The following is a 15,071-nucleotide window of genomic DNA, read 5'->3' as shown; positions in this document are numbered from 1 at the left end:
TCTATATTTCCATGCATAATTCATTTCCATACACATTAATTTAATTACCAGCCATCATTCCCCACGACGAATAACCCTAACTTCTCAGCCATTTCTGTATTGCAATTTTTATTTTACTTTTAGTTTTGTTTTCATTGTTGTTGTTGTTGTTGTTGAAGGTGGTGGCGATGGTGATGGTGACTGTTTTTTTTTCTTTCTTTTTGTTTTCGTCTTTCTGCCTGTTGAAATTGTTCATAAATGACTTAATCTCTATTCACCAAGGAAGAACACAACTGCTTCAATTTCCAGCTCATCGCTGAGACGACAGCTAACAAAAACAAACACTAACACCAACTTCAACACCAATGCCAATAGCAGCACCAACACCAACTCTAATCCCAACACGTCCCCAAACCACTGTTTCACACTCCAACCTACACGAAAATTATCAGGTATGCTTTATTTAATCAGACAATTTTTTCTGTCTATTTAAGCCGTTTGGCAGTTATAAATAATTTATTGTTATTGTTGTTGTTGTTACTATTATTATTATTATTATTATTATTATTATTATTATTATTATTGTTATTACTGTTTCACCATTCTTATTATTTTATCGTAATTAATTATTATCGTTGTTGTTGATGATATTGTTTTAGTTGTTATTATTATGGTAGAATCGTCAGCACGTCGGACAAAGTGCTTAGCGGCATTTCGTCAGCCTTAATGTTCTGAGTTCAAATGCCACCGAGGTCGACTTTATCTTTCATCCTATAGGAATAAAAAAAAATGGTATCAGTTCGAACACTGGGGTCAATCTAAATTTCAGGCCTTGTACAAATTGTAAAAGGTATCATCATCATCATAAAGCTATGACACGCTACTTTACCTAACAGTGATGTTGGTCTGCGTTTGGTGATTACAAGTTTCGTCAAATTTCAAGAACCTTTCTTAGGATTCTTGCAAAAGACAGGATAGCACTTTCTTTTTGCAGGCCGTCAACGAATGTCATAATTCTAATATATTTCAGCTCCTTAGATAATAGTATGGTTGCCATGCCAAGTGCACCACTTACCACAGGAAAACCTTTCAATTTTACCCTCCATAATCTATTCCTCTCTTTGGCTAGGTCCTGATATTTCTCAGTTTTCTCAATTTCTTGATGTCTACTACATTATCATATGCTAATGCAAAGTCCATCACATATTTGGGGTTTATTTTTCTCCTATCCAATCATATCTACTCTTGTTACTTCAGTAGTATAGTCACTCTCCACAACAGTTTCTGGCTTGAGTTCATATCGCTTTTCTGTCACTTGAATTCCAACACTTCTTTAACAATGTAATGTACTCCTTTTACCAACACAGTTAAACCTGCACATATACTGCTTTTGTGCTAAGTTACTGTATTCACTTAAAAGATGGTTAATACTTTCGACAAGTTTTTCCCCACATTTTGCCTTTCCTCTCTGACTGAGTTTTCTCAATATCAAATTCGTTTTAATGACTTATTCCTTTCCTGAATATCTATAATTAGCTATTTCATTTCTCGTTTCAGGCTTCGAACCAGCGTCCAAACATCCTTGGTTTGTTGCACGAGTCCTTTTTGCAGCTTTTGTCCTGTCGTTCTTACTTTCCTTCTAGAATTCTTCCATTGTTTCAAGAACTCTTTGGATATTTCTAATCATAGAGAGTATTCGTTTATCGCTACGCACAACAGAGTTCTTCACCATCGCAGCACTAATGGTGTCTTCAACTTTTAACAAGTCTCTGCGTCCTTTCCTGCTGGATACGTAGAGCACTTGGATACTAATTTTAGGCCGGCTTGCGATACGCATTGTGAGCAATTATGTAGCTCTGGTTTTGTCCAGTTTAGAAGAGGCGCAGAGTATATCAACACTGTCATGGCTCACGTATTCATGGCCTTGATGTTATTACGTCCAGTCAGATATGTTTTAAGCACTTACTTAATCTTGTTTTTATACTCATTGAAGATTCTTTTGCTCATTTCTCCTTTCATTATTCTATCGTCCTGCAGCACTCCAAGTCCTTGTATCCCCTATCATTTCTGAGCAATATGACGATACCATCGTGTGGAAACTTAATACCTTCAGATTTAATTTTTCAGTCTCTCTTCCTAATTAACATTGCCCTTTTATGCATCACAAACTGCTTACCAATATCCTTGTTAAGTCTAAGACTGTCTAAGACACTTAAAGTGGATGAAAACTGCAAGGAAGTGTATCTTCTTAAAAGTTCATACGCTTAAAGAAACATTTTTGAATTCGGCTGCGTATCCTTACAGAACTCATGCAAAAGAATGAGATTTGTATTTTAGACAAATTAATATGTTTTTATCAGTCTACAAGGATGCAGTGTATGGTCACCTATTTGTGAAAGAATAGATCCATCGTTTCCACTGTACGTCGTAAAAGGCGACTAAAAGAGGTTGAGATAATATTTCAACCCGACCTCGTAAGACTCGCACCAGCAATGATACCCCACATCCACAAAAAAAAAAAAAAAATAGACTGATGCGTTGCAGGGTTGTCACCTGTGTAGTACAAAGGTGTCATTTGACAGAAATGGGGATTCAACAACAAATAGTGGATGCAGCGCATGTACCCATACAACTACTGTTAACACAAGAGTAGCTTGGCAAATGGCAGCCGCATCTCTCTCCCAAAGAAAATATTACCACGCTTCTATATATATGCATACACACACACACACACGCACACACACACACACACACACACACATATATATATATATACATACATATATATACACACATACATACACACACACACACACACACACACACACACACACACACACACACATATATATATATATATATATATATATATATATATATATATATATATATATGTATATATATATATATATATATATATATATACATATATATATCCAAGTCATTTTGTGCGTCAACTTCGTTCTTTCATCTGCTCTATTAACACTTTAGACTGAAGTCGTGTATAACAATTTGTAATTAAAGATTTCCTTGCAACTTCCATCCCACCGTCACCCGTGGTTTTCTTTTTCTTTTCGCTTTTTTAAAAATTGGAAGAAGGTAATGTTAGTTTAACTTAAGACATTTTTTGACAAGATTCAATGATAAAGCCATAAATAGCGTCAAACTCCTAATCAAAATCCTAATTCTTTCTTTCATTCTTTCGAATGCTCTGTCACTGTACTTTTCGTCCTTTAGCACTTAGTTTGCAATTAGCCATGAATATAGGTTTGAGGTAAAGCACAATTGTATATCTTCAATACATATTACATGTGAGGAACTGACAAGATCTCAAGTCAAGTAACAGACATTGATAGACTCTCCTACGATTACAGAGGCTCTGCTATGTTATTTATTCAGCATAAAACTTACATTGAATTCCGTAATGATATAGTCTTCATTTAGATAGATGTCATTCTGCTAAATGGCTTTTTATGATTGACAGTGGCTGTGTTTATGTCCAGATGGTCATCACAGTCGTTATAATGATGGCATCTTTATAATATATATATATATATATATATATATATATATATATATATATATATGTATATATATATATATATATATATATATACACGCATAAATATATATATATATATATATATATATATATATACACGCATAAATATATATATATATATATATATATATATATATATATACACGCATAAATATATATATATATATATATATATATATATATATATATATATATATACACATAAATATATATGCATCTCCCTCTTTCTCTCTCTCTATATATATACACACACACAGAAGCTTGCGCGCACACACACACACACACATGCACACCATCATCAACAGCAGTAAAATATTTCTGGTTCTATTAACATATGCTAATCATTAACATATTTGAAAGCAACCGATGTATACGGAAGGATTGGATCTTGCGGACACTTAGCCAAAATACAGATGTTTTGATATTTTTAACCCTTATCACAATTTGTTCTTCCTTATGTCAAGTCTATAGGGCAGGCCGTGAGTGTGATATTCCTACTAATAGTTGGTATTGGTATAATGTAACAAGCAGCTGCATGAGTCGCGGGAAGCAAACTGTGTGCATATTTAAAATGTCTCGTATAAGAACATGTAAACCCAAGTAAACAACGGTGGAAGTAAACGTGCAATGAAATACAGGAAAATAAGAGATCACTTACTCCCTAATGAGATCGACAAATATACAACTTAAAGGAAAGTAGCATAGACATACATTACATATATAAAATGTAACCAGACAAAAAGGAACACAAAAAAACAAGCACGAAATCAAAGAGTGTCGAAGACAAGTGATGTTTGCTAAATCGAAAAGAATTTATCGTTAGGAAAAAGGTAAACAGTTCTTAGAAGAAATAGCGTTTGTCGCCAACCTCAAAAGACACACGTAAAGACAAAACAAAACAATTCAGCTGAAAAACAAAAGCAGTTAATTCTTTTCCAATCACCCCATTATTTATAGTTAGGCACATAGGAAGAATAAAAGGAGAGCTTTTTGCTATAACGATATTAAGAGCGTGAATTCAATCAATCGTACATCGCTTATTAATGTATATAACTGATTATGATTAGTCAGGCAGAAAATAAAACAAACTTTCAGCTGTTTATATACGAAAACATGTTTTTTTATGGTTACTATATTTTATGAAATCAAAATCGATTATTTGGCGCTCGTGTCTTTTCCGAAACGACTACAAGGTTCAGATGTAACCCGAAATAAAATGCCTCTGTATCTGGGCCAGTGGTGCTACAGAATATACAAACATCCTAGACCTTACAAAAAGGCCACCTGATTGTTTGGAATATTTAATAGAAATCTCTTGCCAAGCACTCCTGCAGTATATATCACACGTGTGCTGTGTCCTCACTCTGCTTTTTCTTTAGTTTCTGCAGTAGCTTCTTCCCTTCGGAATTATCGTAACTTTTCCACCTAAGCACTGTTTTTTGTCTACATCGTGTCCTGGCCACCTCCTCTTATGCTGTCTGTTAAAAATTCACTCACGTCTTCCTCCTCAGAATATTAACTTCTTGAAGATCGTTCCCTCAGGTATTCGCAAACATCGTAACAGTGTCAATTTCACTGGGATATGCATATGTGTGTTTGTGTGTGTGTGTGTGTGTGTGTGTGTGTGTGTGTGTGTGTGTCTGTGTGTGTGTGTGTGTGTGTGTGTACATGTATACGCTACGGGTGTCCCTAAAATTTCCGCCTCAAAAATTCTTACAAAGTATATAATTTCAATCTATAGTAAAATACCTTTGCGAAAGAAACAAGATAGCGCACCGTGGAATTGAACCCCAAACCCCATGATTGTGAAACGAATATGTTTAGTAGTCCAATTTTCTCTACGTTCAGTCTAAGCGCGTTATACAGGGTGTCCGCAAAGTCTGGGTACATGGGGATTAACACATACTTTAAGAAATTATTATTTCTTATATTTAATTGTTTATGCTATGATTTTATTTACTCAATGTACCCAGACTTTGTGGACACCCTGTAGAATACATAACGTTATAGAATATATCACGCCGGTAATTAGTTTCAAGACGTGGGACTTAACTCTGAAAGCAGCGTAAGACGAGAAAACATTAAATAAAATTTATTTGCTTATATTTGTTTTAGTTAATGGTTTCTACTTGTTTTCATGTATATTCATTTCATTTTCCATTTCAGTATTGGTTTTTAGGTGTTCCTTTGTTAATTCTTATGTTTGTAAATGTGTTCGTTAAGACCGATGTAAGTCGATAAATAATCGATTGAATTTGTCCATTTTCTTCTCGTTAAATTCTTGAAAAAAAAAATAATGAAGTAAATTCGAAAAAGGCGTAACTCGATATGACGTAAGTTGAGGTAAGCTTCTATTAAAATTTATTTTGACTAAGTTTTCCTATCGTGAAATTTAACTGTGAGACTGGTGGTCGTATCGTTGGTGGTAGGAATTACCTCAAGTGTGCTTTTCCCATACACATAAGGGTAGCTTATATTTTGCTCAACAGTATACTGTGCAACCTCCTAAGTGTCGTAAAGCACTTTCCAGTACCAGTTTCTTCCCTTGCGTCTCTGAACTTTGGAATTCCTTTCCCCAGTCTTGTTTTCCTCTTCAATATGACCTCCAGTCTTTTAAGTCTAATGTACATCGTAACCTATTGACTTCTGTCTAGCGTCAGTTTTATTCTAGTAGCTCTTACGTTTTTAGTGGTCTAAGGACCTTGTAACGACCGAATACTTAAAAAAAAGCTGTACGCAACATATTTACGTCAAGATACTAAATTTACCGGCTAATTCTCTTCCAAATGTTATGCTGTTATCGGAAAAAATTGTTAAATTATACTTCATAATGAGTCGTTGAATATCTATATAATAGACCTTGCTCAAAGTCCAACCCTTGACCTTATCGTGGTGGGAAGTTTAAACGAGCGGATGTCAGAGCTATGCCGTCGAGGACTTCGAGTTTCTGGTAGGGTCACTCAGGATGGACATACCTGATAGCGGCGGTGTTAAGGCTGTAATATGGCTAACTGGAGGGCAATGGTGAATTCTAGGCGGCGACTGTTCCGGAATCCAGCGACTTCCTGGTGGCATTGGATGGCGTCTGTGGGCATCCTGCGGTGAGAAGGCGTAACACGAGGACGACCTGCCACCGGTCGTGTATGGTGGCTTACGAACACAGATGGGAACCGTTTTCGCCGACTCTGATCATCCCTTGAAACTACTATGAACCCACATGACGCGGTGAAGTCAATAGGAGCAGGCTTAACCACTCCCGCGTGAATGCCGTTACAAGACAAGAAAAGAAGATACATGATAGATAAATACATAGAAAGTCTAGCAGTTTCAACGGTGGTCGGACTATGTAGCCTTTGTAACCTCGTCACAGAGAAACAAAATGCTCCACATGCAAAGAACGTGAAGTACGCTGTCACGTCTAGTACTTCAATCTACCTGCCACGTGGCATTAGTCTGCTTGTTCAGAACTGAGCTGTAACTACACGCATAAAAAAAAATGCACAACAGTGATATTAATTAAAATGGAACACACAACCTTTCGAACAGCTATATATTCAACATGAGTAGCAGGAATGTTTGAATCTGCTTAAATCACTACTAATTTAGCCATTGGTTTGTTCTCCTGTAAATACGTGATTGAAAATATTAAACAATCAGAGAACTTTCAAAGTTAGTTATCCAACGTAAAGGAATCTAAATGCAATGTAAATGCAACACAACTGTAATAGAACAGACGTTTATTTAATGATTCCTAATTTCTCTCTATTCCTTCTATTCATTCACACTCTGCCCATATAGCTTGAAGCCAACTCACACTGCAAACTTGTCTAATTCGCTAATTGCCTCTCGTTTTCGCATCGATATTGATTCAGTTTCGAGGGTATATATCGAATGATCAAACAATAAGTTCTCGATAAACGTCTGTATCTTGTTAGTCTTTCCACAAAGAAATAATGGTTTTGTTGCAGTCGTTGTTCGAGGAAATGTTCTGGTGGAATTGGCATTGGAATAAACCAATATGATTAAGACCGGGGGGCATTTTTCTCTCTCCTCAAATATATAACAATGGCACTAAAGGAAACTTTAGCATTATCTTCAATATCTGTTATCAAGCCAAATAAATGCTGTAACTTGCAAAATTCTATGGATAATCTGATTTCTATGTCCTAAACCTCACGCAATGTATTCGCAAACCTTTACAATTCTTACATTCTTAGAAAGAGTTAACTATTAGAAAGCACTTTATGATATTTCAAATATTGTTTACTACCACCATTGCTGGTGTTGTCGTTGTTATTGTTATTTTTATCAGTGTTTAGCCTCTAGACGGTTCTGATCGAGTAGATCTATGATCAAAGTCAATCAATACATGACCAACCCGAGCTTATTAGATGATGTAAATGAGGTTTGAAAGATATTAGACCGCAACTCCTAGAAAGCAAGTAACAATGTAGATAATCCCACGGCTGGCTCAAATATGTATTTGATTTTCATATTAGCACAAAGTCAGAATCTTATAGGAAACAGTATGGGTGACTGAATATTACCAAGTAAACGACATTTATTAATTTTCTCTCCACGAGGTAGAGATAAAGTCGATCGGTTAAAGAAAGAAACCAAAACCTAAAAGATGTATAATCTGGTACCCCTCTATGTTTGCTTCTCCACTTCACAACGTCCTTCATTTCAAATACTGAAATATATATTTCTAAGTGTACTTACCAGGCAAATGGTTTGATCTGAGACCATGCATTGAAACAAAAATTATTACAGTGTGAGAGATACATATTAGTCATTCAAAAACACACAAATACTTTTAACTTCCATTACACATATTTTATTTAGTGTCAAAATTTTCGTCACACGAACTGCGACCTGGTCACTGACATGATTCTACTGCATCTTTATTTCAAAATTTTCTCACATTCAGTAGCTCTACAATTTGTCTTACATTAAGTTACTTCCTACCACATTCGCATTTTCGATCATACTGGTCTTATGCCAATGTAAAACAATTATCATTTTCGTTCCTTTAGGACTAAACTTGAAGAATAATAAGAATATAATAAACAAATTGTTCATTTACCAATTGCTATACACCCCGCTCTCACAAACAAAAAGGAACCCAAAAGTCCGCCGTTATTCCCTCCGTGAAAATATGTGTTTGCGACGAGACTGTCTTTTCACTCACCTCCCAGGAACTAGACGCATCAACTACGGAACATCCATGAACAGACAACCACATCACACTCCTCTTACAAAACAGAATCCCAATATCTGCCGCTATTCTCCACCTGAGAGAATATGTTTGCAACAAAGCAGCCCTTTTACCCATCTACCGGGAACTAGACGCTCCGTTAGTAAATATAGTGGTGCTAAGAAAAGTGATAATATTGTGAGAGCTCCCACCAACAGATGTCTGTGTTTGTCCCCCAACCCTTGACAACCGATATTGGTTTGTTTACGTCCCCGTAACTTAGCGGTTCGGCAAAAGAGACCGATAGAATAAGTACTAGGCTTACAAAGAATAAGTCCTGGGGTCGATTTGCTCGACTAAAAAGCGGTGCTCCCGCATGACCACAGTCAAATGACTAAAACAAGTAAAAGAGTAAAAGAGAGTAACTGTATTATAGGGCAGTGCTTCGCAACCGTTACACCGCAGAACACTTATGTGCCACGATACGATGGTGGTTGTGCCACAGTATTACCTGAATATAATTTTTTCCTTTACACTTTTAGTTGCATTTTTAGTTCAGGCGTGACGCCGAATTTTGAAAAGAATATAAGTGTACCGCAAGTGGAAAAAGTTTGGGGAGCACTGCATAAGGGAACAGCAGGCTTAACTGTGAGGTTGAAATGTTTGCAGCCACATGACCCCGCGTTCAAATTCAAACCGCAATACATAGAACAACAAATTTGTACTATAGCTTTAAGTTAAACAAAAATCTGGATGTGATATTTAGATTGGTGGTTGGAGATTGTATGGAATCTCGTTAAATATAATATTATACCTCTTAGGTTTTAGACTCGTTTAAATATTATCAACTGGCCTACGCCTGCATTTAATAGATTAAATTCTTTTACAACCATTCGACACTGGTCTTCTGGTTTTCTTACACCAATTTCAGAGGATATAGAAAGCTTATTCGGTGCTACACTTACTACAGTGGCGAGAGGCCCGGCCCCTTACAGAATGTTGTGTTTCTTTTTATTACAGTCACTAAATTCAGCTATCTAAAGCATTCATTTATTGTAACAGATGTAATCCAGGAGAATATTAGCTGCGTTTACAACGGACAGAGTAGAACACTAAGAGCGACCGCTGGTCTTGCATATGTTAATACTAACTGACTAATAATCTAAAACACTGATTATTATGACCGCAAAAACCACTGAGATATCAACTAGACATGAAGATACGAGTATTTGAAACTACAAGTTTATATTTACAATAAGGAAAACACATACACGTGATTGCAGTCACGTACTATACGTTCAAGAGAGAGTAATTTTGAACGTTTGGAAACAAATAACTTCAAAGAGTAATTTTGTTTGGTGAAACAATAACAATGGTGACAAAAATATATAGGCAAAGTCACAAGGAGAGACAATAAATTGGTTAAGCTATATATATATATATATATATATATATATATATATATATATATATATGTATATATAAACTATGTGTGTGTATGTATATATGTATGTGTACATATATATATTCATTTGTAAATACATACATACGTATATGTATGTGTATATGCATTATAATATATGTATTATACATACGTATAATTATAGATATATTATATATATGATTAGAGATATATAAACTAATTATATGTATATATAAATGTATATGTATACATATATATATATATATATATATATATATAATTTATTGTATAAATATGTCTGTATATATATATGTGAGGGGTTGTATACGCACACGCCTAACTACATACATAAATACAGAAAGTCAAGAATAATATTGCCACTACAGGAAAGTATCAGAGAATATCTTTAAAAAAAAAAAAACAACGACGTCGTTTTAATACTACAGGTTATTCCATCAACAAAACAACTTGGTAGAAAAATTAATTCTTGAGTGGAAACTATAAACTGTAGTCATCTCCAAAAAATTAACATCAAAGCAAAACAAGAGTATGTTGGACACAATTACAAAGATACATATAAAAACCACATAAAATACACCTAGGACGTTTATCAGGAATAAAACTAAATTTATTATCACTCGGGTCAGCAAGGCACAAAGGGAGTCCGATTGTAAAGCTTGACAATAATCAAATGAATCTTTGTATCAATTTTTGTTTTTATTTTTTCACTGTCCAGCTAATTAGCAATAACATAGTCGCGTATGATTATATATGTATATATATATATATATGTGTGTGTGTATGTACATTGTTGGGATTGATTTATATACAGTTTAAATAGCTACTAAATATTCAGAGGAAACGGAGTTGGGAAGAAGAGCGATTGATGTAAATTCGATGAGTTTTATAAATAAATAGTTGGATAATAACTGGATGAAAACGAATCTAGGATATCAAAACTAAAAACAATGCCGCCCCGCTAAATAAACAAAACGACAACAACAATAATAATGATAGCAACAACAGAACAAATAAAGGAAGGAAACAAGACAAAAAAAAACAATACAAGCACAAATAATATGAAATATCTGAAGTCATGTCCGTCATCACTCATAAAAACCAAATGAAGGAACAGTATTTAATTATACAATATATGTATATATATGTATGTGTGTGCGTGTGTGTAGTTGTTCTGTATGTATGTATTTATGTATGGTATGTATGTATGTATGTATATATATATGTATATGCTTATGTACGTATATAAAATGAAATACTAGCAAAAAGTACAGAAGCCAAAAGAAAAAAAAAGAAAAAAACACTACAAGCTATACGAATAGTTAAAAAGAGAGAAGAAAAGAAAAACAAAACAGAAACGAACAAATTATCGGATGGATTAGGAGGAGCTGAAGACCCTAGGTAAAAACAAAAATAAATAAATAAATAAATGGACGAAAAGAAACTAAAGATAAAAAATTCCTCATCATGAGAAATCAAAAGCTAAACTTAACGGACGCCGAAAAATATAGCACATTGTACATATATATATGTGTGTATATATTTGTATATATATATGTGTATATACGTGTATGTATATGTATGGATATATGTATATATATATATATATATATGCATATATTTATATATGTATATACATATGTATATATATATATGTGTGTGTATATATATATATATATATATATATATATGTATATGTATATATATGCATATGTATATGTATATATATGTATATGTATATATATGTGCATATCTATCTATCTATCTATATATATATATATATATATATATATATGTATATATATATATATGTATGTATATACATATATATGTATAAATATATGTGTACATGTATATATATATGTATATATGTATATGCATATATATATATATGTATATATATGTATATATATATATATGTATTTATATATATATATGTATATGTGTTTAAGTATATGTATATATATATGTATACATATATGTATATGTATACGTATATATATGTATATATGTATATATATATATATGTATATGTATATATGTATGTGTATGCACATATGTATATATTATACACACACACACACATATATATATATATATATATGATATATATGTGTATATATAATTATAAATATAAACCTTTTTGCATCTGTGTAATGTGATGGTGTATATACTTTTTAATATATATATATATATATATAGATAGATATTTAGATAGATACCTACTCACTCAGTTACACACGCCCACGTATACACACACACACACACACACACACACACACATACACACACACACACACACACACACATATATATATATATATATAAATGATGATCCTTTTTATATGTGTGTATATTAGTATTTATATATATTTGAATTATGGAATTAATAACTAGACAAATACAGAATTATTGTTGGTGATGAAAATGTACTGAAAACTAGCGGCGAAACTAACAAAAGTATTTATTAAAAGTATTTATTCTGTTTGCGATATAAAATATTATATATAAAACAATGGTTTTCATAAAGAAGATACAGTCGGGGTGCAAATATCTATGACATCAATGATAAAAAATTATGAATCTAACAAAACATTAACACACACACACACACATATATCTTATGCTGTTGATACATATATATATATATGTATATATATCATTCACAAAAAACTAACAAAGTTGTGTTGTAATATACCCGCCGACAATTCGATTATTGAGATAGACAAACGCTAACCATTAATGTGTTTCATGTTCCACTTCTGCCGTCACTTGAACGTGTCCTGACCATTGGACTGAAAGTGTCACCTTCATGTTTTGGGCGCATTGCGCAGCTTTTCGAACACGTGTGTTTTAACATATCGCCTGGTCGATTCATGCACTGTATGTTAGATTGTTTAGACACAATGAGTATGAAGTCAGTCGCATGGATTTTAATTGCTTTTTCTTTATGACAGACGATATATCTTCTGATTTCAAACCGTAAGCTACTCTTTAGGTGCTTTTTCCAAGTCCACTACGTAGAAAGTTTTCGTACAAGTTATGATTTGAGAGCATCTAGAAACTTGAACGCGCGTAACTTAGTGGTGAAGGTGCTCGGCTCACGATCGGAAGGTTGTGAGATTGATTCCCCGTGACGTGCTGTGTCCTTGAGCAATATGCTTTATTTCACGTTGCACCTGTCACCTCACCTGAGAAAAATTAGTTGAACCTGTAATTCAAAGGCCCAGCGTTGTCTCATTCTAAGTCACGCTGCATTCCCCTCAGAACTACGTTAAAGATACGTATGTCTACGGAGTGCTCAGCCACTCGCACGTTAATTTCACAAGCAGGCTGTTCCGTTGATCGGATCAACTAGAACTCCCGTCGTCGTAACCAACGGAATGTCAGTTAACTTTTAGGCGCATGTTCTTCCCACTTCAGCTACATGAGAATCATTGTTGATCTTCGCTTTTCTTTCCCCACATATGTTTCATATACACTGCCCCCTAAAAATGATGTTGCTCTAACTACTGTCTGAACAGTAAACTCCCTTCAAATATTATATTAATATGTACGTTCCATTAGCATGGACCTGGAGTACCACACAAAAGAATCGGTAAACTTTCAGTCAAAATATACAAGTATATATTTGTGTGAAAATGACCTCCACACCGTTCGCAGGCAATATTTTGTATTTTAACGCTAAGGGAAGTAACTTCATATGAGTTATTATAATAGCGTTGACGTTCGCCGCTACCACGATATCCAACGTTATTTTTTCTTTTAGTATTAGTTTGAAAGCTGAGTCAGCGAAGAGGAGCTACAGTGAGATTGAATCTCTAAGCGATTTAAATGCAGTCTTTGATAAAAAAAAAGTATCAAAAAAATTACACCCAGCAGTCTTGAATTGTTGTGAATTTTGGATAAATTCCTCGACCTTTACATAGAATCTTTCATAGAAAATTGTGTTCCTCACCCTCCCAGTAATTCTCATTCCATCACCAAACCTCAGACAATGGTCATCATCTTTTGCGGTATGTACGCACCCTACTCCGACATTACGATTTCTTATTTCACTTCGTACCCGACTATGTACGCTCATTGTACCGTGTGTATTTAGGAATTATTTTCATGTTCTGTGTGGTAAGAGTGTAAGAAATTAAGGGCCAAAACACTTACCTGAGGGGGCGGTTCTTCTCGGAAGACCTTCTGCTGTTCAGCACTCTTGAGAGTTTCTTACTAACCTTGTGTTCCTTCGTATTCTCACTTCTGTACTTTTCGGTCTTTCCTCTATGTTTCATCATTTCGAAGTCGACGACACTAAAATGTCGATTTATACGAATATACCTAACCTCAACATTGTCGTACCTAGCAACAGCCCTTTGCATTATAAATCAAATTCAATAGTGCTAGCTTGACATTTCTTCTTTTCGAGGTGGATATAGTACTATACAAGTGGTAGTTGTGGCGGAAGCATGACGGCATAGGACAAAATGCATTGTGGGCTTTTTTATGGCGCTTTACGTTCTGGTTTACCTCCCACCAACACTTCATTCATAAGGTGCTTATATGGAGGGTGTACTCTACTCATCTTCGATGTTACAGCCACAACATTCCGACGTAGTATCCTTTGATCTTGTTTTACTCCATTATCTTTCATATTCTCCTTTTTAGTTTTTTTTTTTACTACTTGTCGTGTTCTATTTTGATACATTTCAACCTGAAGTATATCAATGTATTAGAATAATAATAATAATAATAATAATAATAATAATAATAATAATAATAATAGCTTCAAATTTTGCCACAGGGGCAGCAGTTTTGGGGGAGGGGACGAGTCGATTACATCAACTCCCAGTATTCAACTAATACTTATTTTATTGACCCCGGAAAGGCTGAAAAGTAAAGAC

General features: G+C 34.1%; 2 long non-coding RNA genes across 2 annotated transcripts in view; one reads left to right on the top strand and one right to left on the bottom strand.

Moving 5' to 3' along the window:
• Window positions 1-14,851, bottom strand: part of LOC149133774 (uncharacterized) — a 52,605-nt gene extending 37,754 nt beyond the window's left edge. Inside the window, exon 1 of the long non-coding RNA XR_016243303.1 lies at window positions 14,341-14,851. This is a non-coding gene — a long non-coding RNA (uncharacterized LOC149133774). The remainder of the gene's footprint in view (window positions 1-14,340) is intronic.
• On the top strand, window positions 169-2,778 carry LOC149133775 (uncharacterized). The gene is made up of 2 exons (XR_016243302.1): window positions 169-431; window positions 1,537-2,778. It is a non-coding gene; the product is annotated as an uncharacterized LOC149133775 (long non-coding RNA).
• Window positions 14,852-15,071: the final 220 nt, after the last annotated feature.

This window comes from Octopus bimaculoides, chromosome 10 (assembly GCF_046866305.1).
Source record: "Octopus bimaculoides isolate indiv1 chromosome 10, ASM4686630v1, whole genome shotgun sequence".
Taxonomy (NCBI): Eukaryota; Metazoa; Mollusca; class Cephalopoda; order Octopoda; family Octopodidae; genus Octopus; species Octopus bimaculoides.
Note: the sequence above shows the minus strand (reverse complement) of the source record. Positions and strands in the feature narration are given on the sequence as shown.